Below are 16662 nucleotides of genomic sequence, written 5' to 3'. Positions count from 1 at the left end.
TTCAGGCGCGGCTGGGAATTTTGTTGATCGTACATTTTGTGTAGAATTAGGGATTCCCCTTCTTCCGGTTGACGTCCCATTCCCCGTGCATGCCCTAGATAGCCGTCCGTTGGGATCGGGGTTAATCAGGGAGGTCACAGCGCCACTTAGGATGTGTACGCAGGGGGGTCATGAGGAGACGATCCAGCTATATCTGATCGACTCTCCTGCGTATCCGGTGGTGCTGGGAATTCCCTGGTTGAGTACCCATAATCCTTCCATTTCGTGGCAAGAGAGGGCTCTTATGGAGTGGTCTGCCCAGTGTGTGGGGCGATGTCTAGGTGTTTCCGTGGGGGCGACCTCGGTGGAGAGTCCAAACCAGGTGCCCGCACTGCACATTCCCCCTGAGTATGAGGATTTGGCGATCGTGTTCATTAAATCGAGGGCGACCAGTTGCCTCCTCATAGGCAGGGAGATTGTGCGATAGACCTCCAGGCAGGAGCAGCACTCCCACGGAGCCATGTGTATCCTCTGTCTTAGGAGGAGAAGAGAGCTATGGAGACTTACATAGACGAATCTCTGAGACAAGGATACATACGGCCATCCACTTCCCCTGCGTCCTCGAGCTTCTTTGTTGTGAAGAAAAAGGATGGAGGATTACGCCCGTGCATTGATTACCGTAGTCTCAATCAGATCACGGTGAAATACAGTTATCCACTCCTTCTGATTGCGACTATGACGGAATCATTGCACGGGGCGCGTTTCTTCACAAAACTAGATCTCAGGAGCGCATACAACTTGGTGCGCATTAGAGGGGGCGATGAATGGAAGACAGCGTTTAGTACCACCTCAGGTCATTACGAGTATCTCGTCATGCCATACGGGTTGATGAACGCTCCTTCAGTCTTCCAATCCTTCGTGGATGTGATCTTCAGGGACATGCAGGGACAGGGGGTGGTCGTGTACATTGATGACATTCTTGTGTACTCTTCTACCCGAGCCGAGCATGTAGCCCTGGTGCGCCGAGTGTTGAGGAGGCTGTTGGAGCACGACCTGTATGTCAAGGCAGAGAAATGTCTGTTTTTCCAGGAGTCGATCTCCTTTTTGGGTTATCAGTTGTCTGCGTCAGGGGTGAGGATGGAGGTTGACCGGGTGTCAGCCGTGCGTAATTGGCAAACTCCAACCACTGTAAAAGAGGTGCAGCAGTTTTTGGGGTTTGCAAATTACTACCGGAGGTTTATCCGGGGTTTTGGACAGGTGGCAGCTCCCATAACGTCTCTGTTGAAGGGGGGTCCGGTGCGTTTGCAGTGGTCAGCCGAGGCGGACAGGGCTTTTGGGAAACTGAAGGACCTGTTTACTTCGGCTCCGGTGCTGGCGCATCCGGATCCTGCTTTACCATTTCAGGTCGAGGTTGACGCGTCCGAGGCCGGTATAGGGGCCATACTTTGCGAACGGTCCGGCACGCCACCTAAACTCCGCCCCTGTGCTTTTTACTCCAAAAGCTCAGCCCGGGCGGAGCGAAATTATGACGTAGGGGACAGGGAGCTGTTAGCCGTGGTACAGGCCCTAAAGGTGTGGAGGCATTGGCTTGAGGGGGCTCAACACCCTTTTCTCATTTTGACTGACCACCGTAACCTGGAGTACATCCGAGCGGCTAGGAGACTGAACCCTCGCCAGGCGCGGTGGAACATGTTTTTAGCCCGGTTCGTATTTAAGATCACGTACATCCCTGGGTCCCAGAACGGTGAGGCAGACGCGCTGTCTCGGCGGTATGACACGGAGGAGAGGTCCGTTGAGCCCACCCCCATCCTGCCGGAGTCTTGTCTGGTGGCACCGGTAGTGTGGGAGGTCGATGCTGAAATCGAGCGGGCGTTGCGTACCGACCCTAGTCCTCCACAGTGCCGGAGGGTCGGACGTACGTTCCGCTCGAGGTTCGGGATCGATTAATTTATTGGGCTCACACGTCACCCTCCTCTGGACATCCTGGTATTGGCCGGACAGTGCACTGCCTTAGCGCTAAGTACTGGTGGCCAACGTTAGCCAGGGATGTGAGGGTTTATGTCTCCTCCTGCTCGGTGTGCGCCCAGTGTAAGGCGCCTAGACATCTGCCTAGGGGTAAGTTACAACCCCTGCCCGTTCCACAACGACCATGGTCTCACCTCTCGGTGGACTTTGTCACAGACCTTCCCCCCTCGCAGGGGAATACTACTATACTGGTCGTTGTGGATCGGTTCTCTAAGGCCTGTCGTCTGCTCCCAATGCCGGGTCTTCCCACTGCCCTACAGACCGCCGAAGCTCTATTCACCCACGTTTTTCGGCACTACGGGGTACCCAAGGATATTATGTCTGATCGAGGTCCCCAGTTCACCTCCAGAGTCTGGAGGGCGTTTATGGAGCGTTTGGGGGTCTCGGTGAGCCTGACCTCGGGTTACCATCCGGAGAGTAATGGGCAGGTGGAACGTGTTAACCAGGATGTGGGTAGGTTTCTTAGATCTTATTGCCAGGGCCGGCCGGAGGAGTGGGCGAGGTATGTGCCCTGGACAGAAATGGCCCAGAACTCTCTCCGCCACTCCTCAACCAACCTAACCCCTTTCCAATGTGTGTTAGGTTACCAGCCGGTTCTGGCACCATGGCAGCAGAGCCAGATCGAGGCTCCTGCGGTGGATGAGTGGGTGCGGCGCTCGGAGGAGACGTGGAACGCTGCTCACGTCCACCTGCAGCGGGCCATCCGTCGTCAGAAAGCGAGCGCCGATCTCCACCGCAGTGAGGGGCCGGTGTACGCACCTGGTGATCGAGTCTGGCTCTCTACCAGAAACCTGCCCCTCCGCCTGCCCTGCCGGAAACTGGGTCGACGGTTTGTGGGGCCGTTTAAAGTCCTGAGAAGGTTGAACGAGGTGTGTTACAGGTTACAACTGCCTAGTGATTATCGTATTAACCCCTCGTTCCATGTGTCTCTTCTCAGGCCGGTGGTAGCTGGTCCACTCCAGGAAGATGAGATCAGAGAGACTCCTCCGCCCCCATTGGACATCGAGGGGGCTCCGGCGTACACCGTTCGGTCCATCTTGGACTCGAGACGTCGGATGGGGGGTCTCCAATATATTGTGGAGTGGGAGGGGTACGGCCCGGAGGAACGGTGCTGGGTGCCGAGGAGGGACATTTTGGACCCGTCTCTCCTGACGGAGTTTCATCATAGTCACCCGACGCTCCCTGCTCCGCGTACTCCTGGTCGTCCCCGAGGCCGGGGTCGGCGCACGGCTGGAGCCGCGCGTTAAGGGGGGGGGGTACTGTCACGGTTTCGGCCGAGGCTGCCTCTCTTCCTTGCTCGGGCAGGCTTCAGCGGTCGTCGTCCCCGGAGTACTAGCTGCCACCGTTGTATGTCTCGATGTTCGTTTGGTTTTGTCTTTATGTTGTACACCTGTTATCGTTTAGCGTTCATTAGTGTGTCCTATAAGTTCTCGTTTTGTTTGTCATGTGGCATGTGTGATTTCGCTAACTGTCTCTTTGACTGTGTTTCGTTCCTCCTCTGTTTTGGAGAAGTTTTCGCACTTGTTGTGCGCGTAATTATTTTGTGTGTGGTTTACGCCTGTGTGCGTAATCGCTGGCCTCTTGGCTCTTTTTGGATCATTTTGGAGTGTTTGTTCACTAAAGTCTGTTGGACTGAGCTTCTGCGTCCTGCGCTTGATTTCCTGCACCACATCTACACACAGCACCTTCTGACACTGGGAATGTGATGAAAGAAATAAAAGCTGAAATAAATCATTCTCTCTACTATTATTCTGACATTTCACATTCTTAAAATAAAGTGGTGATCCTAACTGACCTAAAACAGGGAATTTTTACTAGGATTAAATGTCAGGAATTGTGAAAAACTGAGTTTAAATGTTTTTGGCTAAGGTGTATGTAAACTTCCGACTTCAACTGTATATACTGTATTCTAGTCAATGCCATCCTATTCAACTATTACTGTATTCGGTATATACTATTCTATCCTACGTATTCTACAGCTATACTAAATATTCTATCCACATACTGTCCATAATGTCTATGGACATTACAGTACCCGTCAAAAGTTTGGACACACATATTCATTCAAGAGTTTTTCTTTATTTTTTAAAACTATTTTCTACCTTGTAGAATAATAGTGAAGACATTACAAATATGAAATAACACATATGGAATCATGTAGTAACCAAAAAAGTGTAAAAAAATTCAAAATATATTTTAGATTTTAGATTCTTCAAAGTAGTCACCCTTTGCCTTGATGACAGCTTTGCGAGGCATTAGAAAACCTCCCTGGTCTTTGTGGTTGAATCTGGGTTTGAAATTCACTGCTCGACTGAGTGACCTTACAGATAATTGTGTGTGTGGGGTACAGAGATGAGGTAGTCATTTAAAAATAATGTTAAACACTATTATTGCACACAGAGTGAGTCCATGAAACTTATTATGTGACTTGTTAAGCCAATTTTCACTCCTGAACTTATTTAGGCTTGCCATAACAAAGGGGTTGAATACTTATTGACTCAAGACATTTCAGCTTTTCATTTATAATTAATTTGTAAAAATGTCGACATTATGGGTTATTGTGTGTAGGCCAGTGACACAAAATCTCAATTGAATCCATTTTAAATTCAGGCTGTAACACAAATAAATTGGGAAAAAGTAAAGGGGTGTGAATACTTTCTGAAGGCACTGTATTTGGGCTTGAAGTGGGAAATCCGAAGTGGGTTATTAATAGAAATATGTGTCAATGGCGTGTGTTTCAGGCCTGGGTTTTATTTGAATGTTAACACCCACCAGCATCAAATCAAATCAAATCAAATCAAATGTTATTGGTCACATGCGCCGAATACAACAGGTGCAGACATTACAGTGAAATGCTTACTTACAGCCCTTAACCAACAGTGCATTTATTTTTTACAAAAAAAGTAAAAATAAAACAACAACAAAAAAAGTGTTGAGAGAAAAAAGAGCAGAAGTAAAATAAAGTGACAGTAGGGAGGCTATATATACAGGGGGGTACCGTTGCAGAGTCAATGTGCGGGGGCACCGGCTAGTTGAGGTAGTTGAGGTAATATGTACATGTGGGTAGAGTTAAAGTGACTATGCATAAATAATTAACAGAGTAGCAGCAGCGTAAAAAGGATGGGGTGGGGGGGGCAGTGCAAATAGTCCGGGTAGCCATGATTAGCTGTTCAGGAGTCTTATGGCTTGGGGGTAGAAGCTGTTGAGAAGTCTTTTGGACCTAGACTTGGCACTCCGGTACCGCTTGCCGTGCGGTAGCAGAGAGAACAGTCTATGACTAGGGTGGCTGGAGTCTTTGACAATTTTGAGGGCCTTCCTCTGACACCGCCTGAGTATAGAGGTCCTGGATGGCAGGAAGCTTGGCCCCAGTGATGTACTGGGCCGTACGCACTACCCTCTGTAGTGCCTTGCGGTCGGAGGCCAAGCAGTTGCCATACCAGGCGGTGATGCAACCAGTCAGGATGCTCTCGATGGTGCAGCTGTAGAATTTTTTTGAGGATCTGAGGACCCATGCCAAATCTTTTCAGTCTCCTGAGGGGGAATAGGCTTTGTCGTGCCCTCTTCACGACTGTCTTGGTGTGTTTGGACCATGATAGTTCGTTGGTGATGTGGACACCAAGGAACTTGAAGCTCTCAACTTGTTCCACTACAGCCCCGTCGATGAGAATGGGGGCATGCTCAGTCCTCTTTTTTTTCCTGTAGTCCACAATCATCTCCTTTGTCTTGGTCACGTTGAGGGAGAGGTTGTTGTCCTGGCACCACACGGCCAGGTCTCTGACCTCCTCCCTATAGGCTGTCTCATCGTTGGCGGTGATCAGGCCTACCACTGTTGTGTCGTCGGCAAACTTAATGATGGTGTTGGAGTCGTGCCTGGCCATGCAGTCATGGGTGAACAGAGAGTACAGGAGGGGACTGAGCACGCACCCCTGAGGGGCCCCGTGTTGAGGATCAGTGTGGCAGATGTGTTGTTACCTACCCTTACCACCTGGGGGCGGCCCGTCAGGAAGTCCAGGATCCAGTTGCAGAGGGAGGTGTTTAGTCCCAGGATCCTTAGCTTAGTGATGAGCTTAGAGGGCACTATGGTGTTGAATGCTGAGCTGTAGTCAATGAATAGCATTCTCACGTAGGTGTTCCTCTTGTCCAGGTGGGAAAGGGCAGTGTGGAGTGCAATAGAGATTGCATCATCTGTGGATCTGTTGGGGCGGTATGCAAATTGGAGTGGGTCTAGGGTTTTTGGGATAATGCTGTTGATGTGAGCCATGACCAGCCTTTCAAAGCACTTCATGGCTACAGACGTCAGTGCTACGGGTCGGTAGTCATTTAGGCAGGTTATCTTAGAGTCCTTGGGCACGGGGACTATGGTGGTCTGCTTGAAACATGTTGGTATTACAGACTCAGTCAGGGACATGTTGAAAATGTCAGTGAAGACACTTGCCAGTTGGTCAGCACATGCTCGGAGTACACGTCCTGGTAACACGTCTGGCCCTGCGGCCTTGTGAATGTTGACCTGGTTAAAAGTCTTACTCACATCGGCTACGGAGAGCGTGATCACATAGTCATCCGGAACAGCTGGTGCTCTCATGCATGCTTCAGTGTTGCTTGCCTCGAAGCGAGCATAGAAGTGGTTTAGCTCGTCTGGTAGGCTTGTGTCACTGGGCAGCTCGCGGCTGTGCTTCCCTTTGTAGTCTGTAATAGTTTTCAAGCCCTGCCACATCCGACGAGCGTCAGAGCCAGTGTAGTACGATTCAATCTTAGTCCTGTATTGACTCTTTGCCTGTTTGATGGTTCGTCGGAGGTCATAGCGGGATTTCTTATAAGCGTCCGGGTTAGAGTCCCGTTCCTTGAAAGCGGCAGCTCTACCCTTTAGCTCAGTGCGGATGTTTCCTGTAATCCATGGCTTCTGGTTGGGGTATGTACGTACGGTCACTGTGGGGACGACATCATCGATGCACTTATTGATGAAGCCAGTGACTGATGTGGTGTACTCCTCAATGCTGTCTGAAGAATCCCGGAACATGTTCCAGTCTGTGCTAGCAAAACATGCTAAATGGCATTGTTTATTTGTCAGAAACAGCTGCAAAGTGCATCCTCTTCACAACTGAGCTAACCCAAACAGCCTTGTGTCCCCTTGGCCGCCTGAGTCATGGAGCAAATTAAAATAGGGGGTACAAACTTGTTTTTTCACACCTCCACTTTTTCACTAGAAAATGTACATATTCCCATTGGATAAATTGTACATTTCCACTAATTTTTTTAGCTAGTCTGTATAAAAAATATACAGTATCTAACCATTTTATAAATGGTATAATTGCGTGATATGATTGCATTTTTCAACCAAGTTCCCCTCGTCGCCCCAAGATGATTGGCTTTGACCACTAACGCTTTGTTACACTACATGAAAAAATAAATGTATGCACTCTGGATAAGTGCATCTGCTAAACGACTAAAATGTAAAAATGTAAATGCTATTGGTGCGTCTAGAAGCCACAAGTGTCAGTCCTATAATGAAAAGGCACCGGTGAAAGAAAACAAGTTCCTTGAGTTTATTTATTTTGTTGTGCTGATGTTACATTTGTATTGGTGTTTCGTGTCAGAAGCACCTAGGGTGTTGTTACATGCAGGGTTCGGGAGTAACTGATTACAAAAAAACTGTAATCCATTACCTTACCAGCAAAAATATTGTAATCAGATTACAGATACTTTTGAAAAACTAGATGATTACTTCTAGAATTACTTTTAATCCTAGAAGTAATTGTTTGCGAAAAAAGTATTTTTTTGCAAAACAATTATTTGACACCTTTGTTTTCTCAATGACATTCAAATCAGCATTGAAATAAGATGTTTACGTTTTTCCACATGAAAGAGTGTGACCAGAAGTCAGAGACCACTATGATGACACAACCAAATGCGTTAGATGGATCGCGGAAAAAGGGCGGGAATAGTCTTCCAATGGTGCGACTGCTGTCGGGATCCAAAGATTATCCAACTTGAATAAACGCTTGGAGGTAAGGACGAAAGCAGTGGTGTAGCCAACATGGATAAAACGTTTTATTGATATCTACATAGAGCATTGATGTAAATCACACTGCTGCTCTCTCATTTAACTATTTGTGCATTACGGATTGTGGTTGTTGTGGATGGCTGTTCACAAATGTATATGTGTGTCACGTTCGTTGTGTAAAGGATCGGACCAAGGTGCAGCGTGGTATGCATACATAGTCGTTATTTTAATAAACACCGACAAAATAACAAAATCCAACAGAACGTGAAGTTCAAGAGGCTAAACATCAAACAAGCCAAACAGAAACAAGATCCCACAACTAAGGTAGGCAACATGGCTGCCTAAGTATGATCCCCAATCAGAGACAACGACCGACAGCTGCCTCTGATTGGGAACCACACCAATATATAAATTAGATTTCATGGCTGCCTAAGTATGATCCCCAAAGGTGCGGACTCCGGACGCAAAAACCTGACTCATTAGAGGAGGGTCCGGGTGGGCATCTAGCCTCTGTGGCGGCTCCGGATTCGGACGTGACGTACGTAGTAAACTCTTCTCCCATCCTGCCTCCCCTTTGCACGCCCGGTCCGGTCTGGACCCCGGCGCGATGCTCCCCCTCTCAGTCCTCCCACAATGCACCAAGCCCTGTTTGGACCCTGGTGTGGGAGCCCTCGACCCTGGAGAGGGGCTGACGTTTGGTCCCGGCCCAGCAGTCGTCCCGTGATGCACCAAGTCCTGTCTGGACCCTGGTGTGGGAGACCCCGACCCTGGAGAGGGGTTGACGTCTGGCTCCGGCTCGGACCCCGGTGGAGCGGATGGCTCCGGCATGAGGGAAGAGTAGACGACCGGACCCGGACTTAGCACCGGTGATGCGGACTGCCCTGGCTCTGGTATGGAGCAGATAACCGGAGCTGGACTAGGCACTGGTGGAGCGGACTGCTCTGGCACTGGAGTGGAGCAGCTGACCGGAGCTGGACTCGGCACCGGTGGAGCGGACTGCTCTGGCACTGGAGTGGAGCAGCTGACCGGAGCTGGACTTGGCACCGGTGGTGCGGACTGCTATGGCACTGGAGTAAAGCAGCTGACCGGAGCTGGAGACTTTGGACTGCAGACCGTCGCTGGAGGCTCTGGACTGCAGACCGTCGCAGGAGGCTCCGGGCCATTGACCATCACTGGAGGCTTCGGGCCATGGATCATCACTGGAGGCTTTGTGCCATGGATCATCACTGGAGGCTTCGTGCCATGGATCATCACTGGAGGCTTTGTGTCAGTGCGGGGCGCTGGCACAGGACGCACTGGGCTGTGGACACGCACCACTGGTTTGGTGCGAGGAGCAGGCACGGGCCCTACCAGGCTAGGGACACGCACCACTGGTTTGGTGCGAGGAGCAGGCACGGGCCGTACCAGGCTGGGGACACGCACCACTGGTTTGGTACAAGGAGCAGGCACGGGCCGTACCAGGCTGGGGACACGCACCACTGGTTTGGTGCGAGGAGCAGGTACAGGCCGTACTGGACTGGAGACACGCACCACTGGTTTGGTGCGAGGAGCAGGCACGGGCCCTACCAGGCTAGGGACACGCACCACTGGTTTGGTGCGAGGAGCAGGCACGGGCCGTACCAGGCTGGGGACACGCACCACTGGTTTGGTACAAGGAGCAGGCACGGGCCGTACCAGGCTGGGGACACGCACCACTGGTTTGGTGCGAGGAGCAGGTACAGGCCGTACTGGACTGGAGACACGCACCACTGGTTTGATGCGAGGAGCAGGTACGGGGCGCACCAGGCTGGAGACACGCACCACTGGTTTGGTGCGAGGAGCAGGCACGGGCCGTACCGGTCTGTGAAGGCGCACTGGCGGCACAGTGCGTAAAGCCGGCGCATAGCCTGGTGCCTGCACGGTCATGCTCCTCAAAGCGAGTACGGGGCGTTGGCTCTGCTAAACCTGACTCCGCCAGCCTCTGCTCTAAGGACCGAGCTCTCTGCTGCTGGAGGGTTAACTCCTCTCTCAGCTCCTCCTGTTGCTTGGCCAGCTCCACTGACTCCTCCTCCCTGTGGGCCTCCTGCAGCTCCTCCTTCTGAAGGGAGAGCTCCTGCTCCCTCTTAATTAATAGCTCCCGTAAGGCAGTGGTCTCCTCTCTCAGAGTACTGAGCTAAAGGTCTTGGAGGGCATCTATCATAGCGGCTTCTTCTATCGCTATCTCCCTCTCCACAATCAGCCCTTCCAGGGCCTCCTGCTGCTCCGCCAACCACCCTGTGTGCCCCCCCAAAAAAATTTTTTCTTGGGGCTGCCTCTCGGGCTTCCTTCGTGATTGGGACCTTTTGAGTCGCCGTTTTTTCTCCCTTGCTGCCTCCGTCTGCTCCCAAGGAAGGCGATCCATACCTGCCTGGATCTCCTCCCACGTCCATGATCCTTTTCCGTCTAATATCTCCTCTCATGTCCATGATGTCTGCTCCTCCTGTTCACGCTGCTTGGTCCGTTGGTGGTGGGATCTTCTGTCACGTTCGTTGTGTAAAGGATTGGACCAAGGTGCAGCGTGGTATGCGTACATAGTCGTTATTTTAATAAACACCGACAAAATAACAAAATCCAACAGAACTTGAAGTTCAAGAGGCTAAACATCAAACAAGCCAAACAGAAACAAGATCCCACAACTAAGGTAGGCAACATGGCTGCCTAAGTATGATCCCCAATCAGAGACAACGACCGACAGCTGCCTCTGATTGGGAACCACACCCGGCCAACATAGAAATATATAAATTAGATTTCATGGCTGCCTAAGTATGATCCCCAATCAGAGACAACGACCGACAGCTGCCTCTGATTGGGAACCACACACGGCCAACATAGAAATATATAAATTAGATTTCACACCTTGACCAACTCAACTAGATATCTCAATGTCAGGGCGTGACAGTGTGTATATTAACCCAATAATGGTTGAATTAAAGAAGTTTGAGCTGCCTATCAATCCTATCAGATTTCGAAACCTATCCTATATGATTCCTAACAGATTTTGGAACCAGTCCTATTGGACTCATATAGGATTTTTTTTCTTCTCTCAAGTAGAGTCCTATAGGACTACATTAGGACTGGTTCCAAAATCTGATAGGATTGTTCTATTGGATCTTGTATTGGAATCCTATAGGATCCTATAAGATTTAATCCTATAGGATATAATCCCATAGGAGTCCAATAGAACTGGTTCCAAACTCTGATAGGATATGGCATATGAGGGTGCAGTGAGATACCCCGATGGGTTGGATGATACTTTTCTCATCAATCATCTTGAAAAAACGTATAGCCAAAAACTGGAAATCAACCAATCCTCCATTGTTAACACAATGGAAAGGTAAATTGCTTTATTATCTAAATGTTGAAAGTGAGTGGGTGACGGCGAGAAACAAAATGGTGCAGTTTGAGGCCATGTGGCGGGGAGTGATATGGGCAGTGGCGATTAGGGATGCCATTCCATGAGAGCAGCATTTCTTTTTTAAGTCGACGCAATGAGCCCAATAGGTCCTCCATGACAACAAAATAATCATAAACAACAGAGTAGGCTAATAAGTACTTAGTTTTGGGTCATACTCAGGTAAACAATTTGGCTAATCTATATTTCCATATTTCCAAGATCAAGGGGTATTACATTAATTGGAATGACTGGAAATCGGACAGACTTTGGTTTTTAATGTAAAGATATAACCTAATCGTATTATTAACTGTGTTAAAGTAGCATGCAATGGGTTAGAAGAAGCCTACATAACCAACCCATAAAGTAAAATGCAACATCCATTTATGGCCAGCTATGTAAACTCTAACATTGATTTATCCTGAAATAGCCTAGATGTATTTCAATTGGTAATATTACATTTTCTCTTCTTCTAATGCCAATTAGGGTGAAAGTAATCTAAAAGTAACTGAAAGTAATCAGATGATGTTACTGAGTTTGGGTAATCCAAAAGTTACGTTACTGTACCCATTACAATTTTGGAGAGGTAATTAGTAACTGTAACGAAATTACATTTAGAATGTAACCTATGCAACCCTGGTTACATGTCATTTGCAGCATGCATCTTGAGCCAAGTCATTGTAGCCTATCATTTCACTTCCCCTGTGAGAACCGTGAGAACCATGAGCACGGGCTGATTTGGCTTTGAAGTACCGCAGCCGAAGACTGCCAGCAGCCTACCTACTAAAGGTTGCATCTGTCCATTACAATGTTGAAAAGCGCATGTCTCTAAATCTTTCAATAGTTATCCATATTACCGGAGCTTCATCTTATTACTATTCTATTGCGGATTCGAGTCTACAATTTATGGAAAATGCCAAAGATAGTGGTTTTCCCTAAATGCTTATGACAAACCCAGCTGCAGAACCAGCCATAGCCTAGCCAGCTGGCTAATCTTTTGAATACGGTGTAGTTAAAGAAAAACAGCCACAAAAGATAACATTAGCTAGCTAGAGAAGGTTAGCATGCTAGCTAACTACACTGACAGATGTCGGTGCCCTATTTGTTGATGTTTACATTTACATTTTAGTCATTTAGCAGACGCTCTTATCCAGAGCGACTTACACTTAGTGAATGCATACATGTTTTTTTTGTTTTTTTTCATACTGGCCCCCCGTGGGAAACGAATCCACATCCCTGCCGGCCAAACCCTCCCCTACCTTGGACGACGCTGGACCAATTGTGCGCCGCCCATGGGTCTCCCGGTCGCGGTCGGCTGTGACAGAGCCTGGATCTCTAGTGGCACAGCTAGCACTGCATGCCTTAGACCACTGCGCCACTCGGGAGTGTTTCTCCACTCCACGTGAAAATCACCTCGACGTTCCTTCCCACCCCCAATTCGTGAATATGTATTGCCTCTGTCGTTCTTCGGAGGTGGAACCTAAATGAGCATTTCGGCTCAAGAACAGGAATTACGTAGAAATTGGGGTCAGTGGATTACATCATTCTGAATGAATGATAAGTCCCAGTGCATGGTTAGTGGTCATTTGAAGCAGAGCTGTGTGCTGGCTATAACTAATAGTATGACCCCTACTGATGACAGCTCATTTTTCAGTTTTGATGAAAAAGTCTTGCTCTTATTGCTGGCCATAGCTCATACAATGGTTATTATGTTCAACAAACAGATGGTATTTTAAAGAAACAATGCTTGCTTTTCAAGAAACAACACTTGCTTGTTTTTTCATGTTGAATGATGTAAAACATATGGACAGGATTTTCAAGTGGAATTTTTGGCAACACTTTATTTTAAGGGTACCTAATAAACCATGTATGGCATTTATAAATTGTGTGTTCACCATTTATTGATCATTACTCCTAGATTTGTAAATGTTAGTAAGCTAGTTATTCACATATTTATATATATTTCCTTAAACATCCTGTGTTGTGTGCTTATTCTTTTACCAGGTAGTGGTACTGATATAATGTCTACCAAAGCATGCACATCTTATTGTGAGAAATTACACTGGTCACTCACAACATTTATAAAGTATAAATAGGGCTCACTTTTGTGGTGAACACACAATTTATATATTCCTTATTAATGGTTTATTAGGTACCCTTAAAATAAAGTGTTGGTGAATTTTTGTCTTATGTTCTTTTTGAGAGATTTATTCATATCAGAATGGTATCATCCGTCATTTTTCTGTGTTCAGTGCTCACTACTATCATATCTCACCAGAAGATGTTGCTGTTGCTCTTGGTCCAAACATACAACTAACCAGCTCCTACAGTATATTCCGTCTGCTGGTTTTTCATGTAAAGGGAGAAATAGGAAAAGAGAACATGAAAACCTGGAGCAGGACCTCAGCAGCCAGACATTCCCGTCTTCCTCTTCTGGCCCATCTATTGATCTTTAGTTTTCTGAGGTAAATTTGCCACTAAGACTGTGGTTGTTTTGATGCTCCGTGTCAGAGGAGTGCTCAGAGAAATCAGAGCTAATCCTGTGTGATTTCAGGTGAAAGGGTTGTAATCAGCACAGCCAACTGTCTGTATTTCAAACTGATAGGAAACAGTAACAGAAAAACTGACACAAGAGACACTGGAGCTCTAACAGACCGTAAGAGGTCAATTTCCACAGCACCTTGAATGAAACTCCTCAAGGACCCCAGTGAGAAATAAATAAAGAGAAAAATTGATTATACTGTATACAGTATCCATACAGTAAACCGATACATAGAAACATATACATACCGGTACATACATACTGGTATAAACAAAACTAAAGCCAAAGCATAAACACTGGTATGTACATCACATTCCTCCTTGGCATTGGGATTCCCTATGCAGAGGGCAGAGGAGGATAAAGACGCCTTCATCTTAGCAGGGTAGGTGTCTACTGCTGGGCCCCAAGAGAGGGGATGCTGCCAAGTGGACAAGCCCCCCCAGTATCTGGAGAGTCTTGGGGATTATGGTGGTCATGATGGTGCTTAAATCTATGGGGTGCTGGGGGGATGGCTGTGCTCTGACACACTTCCTCACCGCAGAACAGGAATCAGTCAAGGATATCCAACCGAACATCAGTCATGCATGGGGAACAGCCAACGAGTAGAATGAACTCGCTCATCCGTGCAGCTCCCGAGGGGGGTAGGGGGGCTTGGGGGAGATGGGGGGATGAGGAGGATGGGGGAAGGAGGGGGATACTGGACAGACTACAAGTACACAAACAATACAACACACACCTAGAAGACTGCCATTATTAGAAGTGAATTTCACTGAGCCTTGCTATAATCTGTATTACCAAAGCTTTAGTCAGATCTGACAAGAAGATTATGGTATTATAAGAAATTAGTGATCAGCAAAGCAGTCAAAAATACCTGTTTTAACTGCAGTTAAGCATTATAATGTTTTTCTCCCATTCTTCCACTTTAAATCCCACCTTCTTGCTCTCTCTCTGCCCTCCCCCCTTTCTGCCCCCATCTCTATCTCTCTCTCTCTCTCTCTCTCTCTCTCTCTCTCTCTCTCTCTCTCTCTCTCTCTCTCTTTCTCTCTGTCCCCCTCTGTCCCTCTCTGTTCATCTCCTTGTCCCTATCTCTGTCTCTCTCATTCCCCCTTCTCTCTCTGCCGCCCCCCCCTCTATCTCTCTCTCTCTCTTTTTAACCCCCCCTCTCTCTCTCTCTCGTAAGTTGTATATTTTCTTGTGTTGATGGTTTTCTTGTGTATTGTGTATTTATGTATGATGTATGGTCTGTCAAATAATTAAGCATTAGCTGCTATTGATACTATGTAATGTTGAATTTGAAATAAACCTCTCTCTCTCTCCCCCCCACACACTCTCTCTCTCTCTCTTGCTCTCTCTCTCTCCTCCCCAAGGACATTGCACAGCTGTGAATCCATTTGCTCCATGAGGTACCCCCATCCTGTCTGCGGGACATAGAAGGCTTCCGCTCCACAGCTAATCCAAGGTAGAGGCAGTATCATGGGGGCCAGCTGCAACAGCTTGCTTACAAACTTGTTTACATATCATAACAACAGATTTCATAGACACTGTATGTAGTCAAAGGAGGTCTTACCCATTTTTACAGTATGTATTATGACTTGTTAAAGTGCCCTTGGCTGTCTGAAATGCAAACTATTCAAATATTACAATCCCAAGATAAAGAACATATGCTGCGAGGAGGCTACTTGTTTACATTTCATTACCACATCCAACATCCTATATTCAGTAGGATGGTTATACTGCATAGACCCTCCCTCTCTCCCTCTCTCCCTTTATAACAACACCGTGGTAGCTCTCTGACCCAACAGGGAGGAGAGTTTAACGAAAAAGAAGACGGTGCTTTTAGGAGGGAAACTCAGCCGTAAATGAGATAGGGTGTGAACACAGAGGCACCCTGACGGGGAGGAGAGTCGGAGAGTTCACGGTAGCAGTTATAGCCACAATCCAGCCAGATAATGATTCAACACAGATTGGGGCCTAAATATCAGGCTGCAAAATAATTGGGGGAAATGTTGTATAGCAAGAAAGCAAACAAACAACAAACGTTGAGCCATTTGTCATCTTCTGTTTCGATCTGCTTTCAAAATAAATACAGTGGGCCCTGAGGGACCAATAAAAACTGCACAAAGAGAGACACTGTGAGAAACCCAAGCACATTAAAGAGATTTTCTGGAAGTTTTGTATAATTTCAGCCAGTAGTTTTGAAAGTACCGATCAAGAGCCAAAACGGGTCCCCGAAAATGTTGCACAATTGTGTACATTTACATTTTAGTCATTTAGCAGACGCTCTTATCCAGAGCGACTTACAGTAGTGCGTGCATACATTTTCATACTGGCCCCCCGTGGGAATCGAACCCACAACCCTGGCGTTGCAAGCGCCATGCTCTACCAACTGAGCTACACGGGACTTATCACGGGACTTATGACGTCATCACATCATTGTTCTCGAGCCTCTGTTGGGTGTGCCCAAAGAGAGTAAAAAACTCTATGATGTTCATGTGGTGTGCATGTTGGGTGTGCATGTTGGTCTCACCCAACGCAACCTCATTGGACAACACTGGGCCGACCTGATCCCGCCTCCCACTTTAACCTTGCAACCTCATTGGACATTATTCCACTTGCCAATCAACATTGTCCATCACGTTTGGTTGTTCCTGGCCAGTTCCCGACTTCCTGTAGTTGCAAGCATGGTCTCACTAGTACGGCAAACAA

General features: G+C 47.6%; 1 protein-coding gene across 1 annotated transcript in view; it reads left to right on the top strand.

Moving 5' to 3' along the window:
* The window catches only part of brcc3 (BRCA1/BRCA2-containing complex, subunit 3), a 58700-nt gene extending 42540 nt beyond the window's left edge, over window positions 1-16160 (top strand). The window contains exon 9 of the mRNA XM_041851122.2: window positions 15324-16160. The gene's annotated coding sequence lies outside the window, so the exon portion shown is untranslated. The remainder of the gene's footprint in view (window positions 1-15323) is intronic.
* Window positions 16161-16662: the final 502 nt, after the last annotated feature.

The sequence above is a fragment of the Coregonus clupeaformis genome, chromosome 27 (assembly GCF_020615455.1).
Source record: "Coregonus clupeaformis isolate EN_2021a chromosome 27, ASM2061545v1, whole genome shotgun sequence".
NCBI classification, from domain to species: Eukaryota; Metazoa; Chordata; class Actinopteri; order Salmoniformes; family Salmonidae; genus Coregonus; species Coregonus clupeaformis.
This window is presented reverse-complemented; position numbering and strand designations above follow the sequence as displayed.